The 8,451-nt window shown below is 43.5% G+C and overlaps 1 non-coding gene across 1 annotated transcript; it reads left to right on the top strand.

Moving 5' to 3' along the window:
* The first annotated feature begins 267 nt into the window (after positions 1-267).
* TRNAI-AAU (transfer RNA isoleucine (anticodon AAU)) lies at positions 268-341 on the top strand. The gene has a single exon. It is a non-coding gene; the product is annotated as a tRNA-Ile (tRNA).
* Positions 342-8,451: the final 8,110 nt, after the last annotated feature.

Here is an 8,451-nt window from a genome sequence, read left to right as displayed (position 1 = left end):
GCATTTTGGGTTTTGTTGTAAAAGAATAAAAATACTATCCATCCTTTCCTTTTTTTCCGGCAACAAGCGATGTTACAAAGATATCACAGCACACAGTGAGATTGAGTGAAAGAAGAGGCACTGAGGCTGGTGTGCAGCACTCCACAGCTCTTGTTATTGTAATCCAGACAGGGGGCGGAAGGAGAAAAGTATGAAGGAATTGCGATAGTGAGACCAACTCTTCTATCTATCTGCATTACATGGAAAAAGGATATATTTAGTACTCATGGCCGGTTAGCTCAGTTGGTTAGAGCGTGGTGCTAATAATGCCAAGGTCGTGGGTTCGATCCCCGTATGGGCCAGGTTGCATTTTTTCTCTCAACTAAACTCTTTTTTTCTCATTTAATCAAGCTCTTATAAATCCATACACTCTGTTGCTCCAGTATACGTTCACTTTCCATTAGTCCTTCTTTTGCCACTGCTGACCAAAGCTCAAGCCGGCAGCGCCAGTAGAACACCACAAGTGCAAGGGATTGTCTCTCCAAGATGGAGACACTGCCTCAGACTATGTCTCGTGAGAGGTGGAGGGAGACCAAGAGCTGATTATTAGATGCGTGGGGATAAGAGGAACATAACTCAGGTGAACAGATTCTGGATAGTGATGCTATAGCTAGGATCAGCAACGTTACAGGGGAAAGGATAGGAAAATAATTAGGTGACAGAAGAATAGAAGTGGCTACAAGGGGGTGTGTCTCTTAAGAGGGCCGAAAGATACACTGAAGGCGAAGGTGAAGTGAAAGAAGAAAGAAAGATCAAAGGAAGTCGACAGTGATTGAGAGAAAACTCACAAAGGCAAATTGAGCAAAAGACAAGGCCTGGGGAGTTAGACTACTTCAATGCAAATTTACGCCGCAGATGAGCATGACAACTGACCCTTGTACAGTGGTGCTGAAACAATTTTCAGTGTGGGGGTGCTGCCATCAAAGGGCTTCTGAAAATCCAGGAATCATGCAAAGAACTAGTCCTGCGGAATGAGCCACGCACATTCAGAAAGAGTGGTGATGCGTTGGTTACTTATTGGTAATCTTCATTAGCCTTAGTCCATTGCGTCCTTGTGACAGTCATTATAAAGTAAGGTGATGTCACCTTCCAACAGGAAGAAAGAACAGGAGGATCCTTAAATGCTAGCCCCATGCACCCAACCTGGGTGCCAAGCCCTTGCCAATGGACTGATGGGAAGGTGGGCAGGATGTAATGTTTGTGACAAAGACAAGATGGACTAATTGTAATGCAGAGTTCAAAACATTGGTACTCAAATGCAAAACAGAAAAATTATTAAGCCATAATGCTTGACAAATGTATGCTCTGAGGACCAAGTAGCCACCCTAGGAATTTCCTAGATTGTTACTCACTGGAATTCAACCCAGGAGGTGGCCATTCCTCTCGTAGACCATCCCTGAACTGGAAGATATTCTAAAAAGCCTTGCAAAGCCAGAAAAATTGACAACTTAATCCACCTACTCAGAGTCATAAAAGTCACCTTCTTGTCTTTTCCAGGCTGTCCAAAAGTCACAAACAAGGAGTCGGTTTTCCTGAACTGCAGAGGCCTGGTGACATGAATGAAAAGAGCTCTTTAAACATCAAGTGTATTCAGCAAATGTTCCTCCGGAGAGGAAGGAGAGGGAATGAAAGAAGGAAGAATTATTTCCTAAGATCTATCAAAAATAGACTTAACCTTTGCAGCAAAGGTAAGGCTAGGCCTTAAAGTTACCCCATCTTCCAAAGTATCAAATGAAGAGAGGACAGCATTTTAAGGCTCCCAGGTCCCCAATTGTTCTCAGCAAGGTGATAGGAAATAGGAAAATAACTTTATAGGAAACAATCTTTGTCTACAGTATCCAGATCCTCAAAGAGATAAAATTGCAAAGCCTATAAAAGAGTAGGAAGATTCTGAGTTGGAGAAAAGGGATTTTTCAACTGGTCTTACAATTGACAAAAGATCAGAACAGTCTAGACACCAAAGATTGTAACATCGACGAAGGTACAGAAAAGTCCCTAAAAACCTTTATCGCAAAGCAATGAGCTTTCAGAGTGGAAAGAGATTCAAGTGAAACCCATTCAGAAGAAAATGCAAAATAGCAGACAAACTACAGGTAGGTGCCAAAAGATCATGAGCAGAACATCACGTCTCAAAAGACTTCCAGTTCTTTGAGTAAGACTTCGAAGTAGAAGGCCTGCTGGAGTGCTGAATTAACTCCACTAAGGAAGAGGAAAGACCCTTTGCTAGCAGTCCAGACTTCTCAACCTCCAAAGCGATAGAGTGAGTTGGAGCAAGAAGGTCAGGGACGACGTTCTGAGAGAGACACACTTGAGCAGTACCCAAGGAGGTAGAAGAGCCAGGGGTTCAGAAGAGGAAACCATGACATCTCTGGCCAATAAGGGCCCACAAGAATAAAGTTCCCTCGCCCCTGCTGAGACTTGAAGAGAACCATCTGGATCAATAAAAAGTGGGGGAATGTATAAAGGAGACTTCTCAGCCACTTTATCACCAATACGTCCACTACCTAGGCTCCTTGTTCCGGAAGCCTGGATCAGAATCGACAAAGATGAGCATTGTCCTTGTTTGAAAAGAGATCCAGAAAGGGTTTCACAAACTCTCGGCATATCTCTCAAAACAACGACCTGGATAACGTCAACTCCAGCAAATTTGGAAACCTCCAGCTGTCTGCCATCACATTGTCGGTGCCCTTGATGTGTACTGCCGACGTGTGCAACAGGTTGATCTCTGCCCAATAACCCAATTGTTCTGCTATTGCATTGAGGGATTTTGAATGCATGCTTCACTGTTGGTTAATGTAAAAGACAGCTACCTTATTCTCTGTCTTTACTAGCACATTTTTTTGAGACAGATGATGATGGGAATACTTCAAAGCCCTGAAGATTACCATCAACTCCATCTATTTCCATGACCTCTGACTCTCTAGGAAAGACCACTTGAATCGACAGGATCAGTCCAACACAGTAGCTCTCCAGCCACGTTTGCTGGCATCTGTTGCGAGGAATTCAGGAGCATCCAGGTGTATTAGTGTCCACTTAGACCAGTGGTATTCAAACTCTTTAATGCCGTATCCACCCAATGGGGAAAAAAAACATTGGTGCCTCCCCTCTGAATTGTCCACAATTCTTCTATTAAATTGACACTGTTTAAATATGTCTAGACCTATTTAAACATTGCAGTTAAGTTCTGTTACTGTTTTAAAAATGCAATCAAATACATGACCCCAAATATACTATTCTGGTCAGGCCTGCCCTACTAACCAATTGCAACGTCATGCTCTGCTGAGTAAACTGATCTCACGACAGTGAGGAATGCACAGGCCGGGTGGTGCCCGGCGCACAAAAGCGCGCCTTCTTGTGTTGTACGTCTCTTCGCGCAAATGCAAACTCAGATTTCCTGCACTGTGGTCGGCAGGAGAGACATGGGAAGGCGCAGTAGGGAAGGCTTGAGCAACGAACCGTTGGCTATGTTTTGTTGTTACTTTGTTGACATGAGCTCAAGTAATTTGAAGCAGAAGGAACGGCCAGACCTAAAAAAAACTCTCTTACCTCCAACGCCGAATAACCACTATAATTATAATATCTCAAAAGCAGCTGGCCTTGTAAACTTAATGAGCAAGCAAGCCGATGCATTTTGGGTTTTGTTGTAAAAGAATAAAAATACTATCCCTCCTTTCCTTTTTTTCCGGCAACAAGCGATGTTACAAAGATATCACAGCACACAGTGAGATTGAGTGAAAGAAGAGGCACTGAGGCTGGTGTGCAGCACTCCACAGCTCTTGTTATTGTAATCCAGACAGGGGGCGGAAGGAGAAAAGTATGAAGGAATTGCGATAGTGAGACCAACTCTTCTATCTATCTGCATTACATGGAAAAAGGACATCTTTAGTACTCATGGCCGGTTAGCTCAGTTGGTTAGAGCATGGTGCTAATAAGGCCAAGGTCGTGGGTTCGATCCCCGTACGGGCCAGGTTGTATTTTTTCTCTCAACTAAACTCTTTTTTTCTCATTTAATCAAGCTCTTATAAATCCATACACTCTGTTGCTCCAGTATACGTTCACTTTCCATTAGTCCTTCTTTTGCCACTGCTGACCAAAGCTCAAGCCGGCAGCGCCAGTAGAACACCACAAGTGCAAGGGATTGTCTCTCCAAGATGGAGACACTGCCTCAGACTATGTCTCGTGAGAGGTGGAGGGAGACCAAGAGCTGATTATTAGATGCGTGGAGATAAGAGGAACATAACTCAGGTGAACAGATTCTGGATAGTGATGCTATAGCTAGGATCAGCAACGTTACAGGGGAAAAGATAGGAAAATAATTAGGTGACAGAAGAATAGAAGTGGCTACAAGGGGGTGTGTCTCTTAAGAGGGCCGAAAGATACACTGAAGGCGAAGGTGAAGTGAAAGAAGAAAGAAAGATCAAAGGAAGTCGACAGTGATTGAGAGAAAACTCACAAAGGCAAATTGAGCAAAAGACAAGGCCTGGGGAGTTAGACTACTTCAATGCAAATTTACGCCGCAGATGAGCATGACAACTGACCCTTGTACAGTGGTGCTGAAACAATTTTCAGTGTGGGGGTGCTGCCATCAAAGGGCTTCTGAAAATCCAGGAATCATACAAAGAACTAGTCCTGCGGAATGAGCCACGCACATTCAGAAAGAGTGGTGATGCTTTGGTTACTTATTGGTAATCTTCATTAGCCTTAGTCCATTGCGTCCTTGTGACAGTCATTATAAAGTAAGGTGATGTCACCTTCCAACAGGAAGAAAGAACAGGAGGATCCTTAAATGCTAGCCCCATGCACCCAACCTGGGTGCCAAGCCCTTGCCAATGGACTGATGGGAAGGTGGGCAGGATGTAATATTTGTGACAAAGACAAGATGGACTAAGGGTAATGCAGAGTTCAAAACATTGGTCCTCAAACGAAAAACAGAAAAATTATTAAGCCATAATGCTTGACAAATGTATGCTCTGAGGACCAAGTAGCCACCCTAGGAATTTCCTAGATTGTTACTCACTGGAATTCAACCCAGGAGGTGGCCATTCCTCTCGTAGACCATCCCTGAACTGGAAGATATTCTAAAAAGCCTTGCAAAGCCAGAAAAATTGACAACTTAATCCACCTACTCAGAGTCATAAAAGTCACCTTCTTGTCTTTTCCAGGCTGTCCAAAAGTCACAAACAAGGAGTCGGTTTTCCTGAACTGCAGAGGCCTGGTGACATGAATGAAAAGAGCTCTTTAAACATCAAGTGTATTCATCAAATGTTCCTCCGGAGAGGAAGGAGAGGGAAGGAAAGAAGGAAGAATTATTTCCTAAGATCTATCAAAAATAGACTTAACCTTTGCAGCAAAGGTAAGGCTAGGCCTTAAAGTTACCCCATCTTCCAAAGTATCAAATGAAGAGAGGACAGCATTTTAAGGCTCCCAGCTCCCCAATTGTTCTCAGCAAGGTGATAGGAAATAGGAAAATAACTTTATAGGAAACAATCTTTATGTCTACAGTATCCAGATCCTCAAAGAGATAAAATTGCAAAGCCTATAAAAGAGTAGGAAGATTCTGAGTTGGAGAAAAAGGATTTTTCAACTGGTCTTACAATTGACAAAAGATCAGAACAGTCTAGACACCAAAGATTGTAACATCGACGAAGGTACAGAAAAGTCCCTAAAAACCTTTATCGCAAAGCAATGAGCTTTCAGAGAGGAAAGAGATTCAAGTGAAACCCATTCAGAAGAAAATGCAAAATAGCAGACAAACTACAGGTAGGTGCCAAAAGATCATGAGCAGAACATCACGTCTCAAAAGACTTCCAGTTCTTTGAGTAAGACTTCGAAGTAGAAGGCCTGCTGCAGTGCTGAATTAACTCCACTAAGGAAGAGGAAAGACCCTTTGCTAGCAGTCCAGACTTCTCAACCTCCAAAGCGATAGAGTGAGTTGGAGCAAGAAGGTCAGGGACGACGTTCTGACAGAGGCACACTTGAGCAGTACTCAAGGAGGTAGAAGAGCCAGGGGTTCAGAAGAGGAAACCATGACATCTCTGGCCAATAAGGGCCCACAAGAATAAAGTTCCCTCCCCCCTGCTGAGACTTGAAGAGAACCATCTGGATCAATAAAAAGTGGGGGAATGTATAAAGGAGACTTCTCAGCCACTTTATCACCAATACGTCCACTACCTAGGCTCCTTGTTCCGGAAGCCTGGATCAGAATCGACAAAGATGAGCATTGTCCTTGTTTGAAAAGAGATCCAGAAAGGGTTTCACAAACTCTCGGCATATCTCTCAAAACAACGACCTGGATAACGTCAACTCCAGCAAATTTGGAAACCTCCAGCTGTCTGCCATCACATTGTCGGTGCCCTTGATGTTTACTGCCGACGTGTGCAACAGGTTGATCTCTGCCCAATAACCCAATTGTTCTGCTATTGCATTGAAGGATTTTGAATGCATGCTTCACTGTTGGTTAATGTAAAAGACAGCTACCTTATTCTCTGTCTTTACTAGCACATTTTTTTTAGACAGATGATGATGGGAAAACTTCAAAGCCCTGTAGATTACCATCAACTCCATCTATTTCCATGACCTCCGACTCTCTAGGAAAGACCACTTGAATCGACAGGATCAGTCCAACACAGTAGCTCTCCAGCCAGGTTTGCTGGCATCTGTTGCGAGGATTCAGGAGCATCCAGGTATATTAGTGTGCACTTAGACCAGTGGTCTTCAAACTCTTTAATGCCGCATCCACCCAATGGAAAAAAAAAAAATTGGTGCCTCCCCTCTGAATTGTCCACAATTCTTCTATTAAATTGACACTGTTTAAATATGTCTAGACTTATTTAAACATTGCAGTTAAGTTCTGTTACTGTTTTAAAAATGCAATCAAATACATGACCCCAAATATACTATTCTGGTCAGGCCTGCCCTACTAACCAATTGCAGCGTCATGCTCTGCTCAGTAAACTGATCTCACGACAGTGAGGAATGCACAGGCCGGGTGGTGCCCGGCGCACAAAAGCGCGCCTTCTTGTGTTGTACGTCTCTTCGCGCAAATGCAAACTCAGATTTCCTGCACTGTGGTCGGCAGGAGAGACATGGGAAGGCGCAGTAGGGAAGGCTTGAGCAACGAACCGTTGGCTATGTTTTGTTGTTACTTTGTTGACATGAGCTCAAGTAAATTGAAGCAGAAGGAACGGCCAGACCTAAAAAAAACTCTCTTACCTCCAACGCCGAATAACCACTATAATTATAATATCTCAAAAGCAGCTGGCCTTGTAAACTTAATGACCAAGCAAGCCAATGCATTTTGGGTTTTGTTGTAAAAGAATAAAAATACTATCCATCCTTTCCTTTTTTTCTGGCAACAAGCGATGTTACAAAGATATCACAGCACACAGTGAAATTGAGTGAAAGAAGAGGCACTGAGGCTGGCGTGCAGCACTCCACAGCTCTTGTTATTGTAATCCAGACAGGGGGCGGAAGGAGAAAAGTATGAAGGAATTGCGATAGTGAGACCACCTCTTCTATCTATCTGCATTACATGGAAAAATGATATCCTTAGTATTCATGGCTGGTTAGCTCAGTTGGTTAGAGTGTGGTGCTAATAGCGCCAAGGTCGTGGGTTCGATCCCCGTACGGGCCAGGTTGCATTTTTTCTCTCAACTAAACTCTTTTTTTCTCATTTAATCAAGCTCTTATAAATCCATACACTCTGTTGCTCCAGTATACGTTCACTTTCCATTAGTCCTTCTTTTGCCACTACTGACCAAAGCTCAAGCCGGCAGTGCCAGTAGAACAACACAAGTGCAAGGGATTGTCTCTCCAAGATGGAGACACTGCCTCAGACTATGTCTCGTGAGAGGTGGAGGGAGACCAAGAGCTGATTATTAGATGCGTGGGGATAAGAGGAACAGAACTCAGGTGAACAGATTCTGGATAGTGATGCTATAGCTAGGATCAGCAACGTTACAGGGGAAAGGATAGGAAAATAATTAGGTGACAGAAGTATAGAAGTGGCTACAAGGGGGTGTGTCTCTTAAGAGGGCCGAAAGATACACTGAAGGCGAAGGTGAAGTGAAAGAAGAAAGAAAGATCAAAGGAAGTCGACAGTGATTGAGAGAAAACTCACAAAGGCAAATTGAGCAAAAGACAAGGCCTGGGGAGTTAGACTACTTCAATGCAAATTTACGCCGCAGATGAGCATGACAACTGACCCTTGTACAGTGGTGCTGAAACAATTTTCAGTGTGGGGGTGCTGCCATCAAAGGGCTTCTGAAAATCCAGCAATCATACAAAGAACTAGTCCTGCGGAATGAGCCACGCACATTCAGAAAGAGTGGTGATGCGTTGGTTACTTATTGGTAATCTTCATTAGCCTTAGTCCATTGCGTCCTTGTGACAGTCATTACAAAGTAAGGTGAT

The sequence above is a fragment of the Pleurodeles waltl genome, chromosome 12, assembly GCF_031143425.1.
Source record: "Pleurodeles waltl isolate 20211129_DDA chromosome 12, aPleWal1.hap1.20221129, whole genome shotgun sequence".
Lineage (NCBI taxonomy): Eukaryota > Metazoa > Chordata > Amphibia > Caudata > Salamandridae > Pleurodeles > Pleurodeles waltl.
This window is presented reverse-complemented; position numbering and strand designations above follow the sequence as displayed.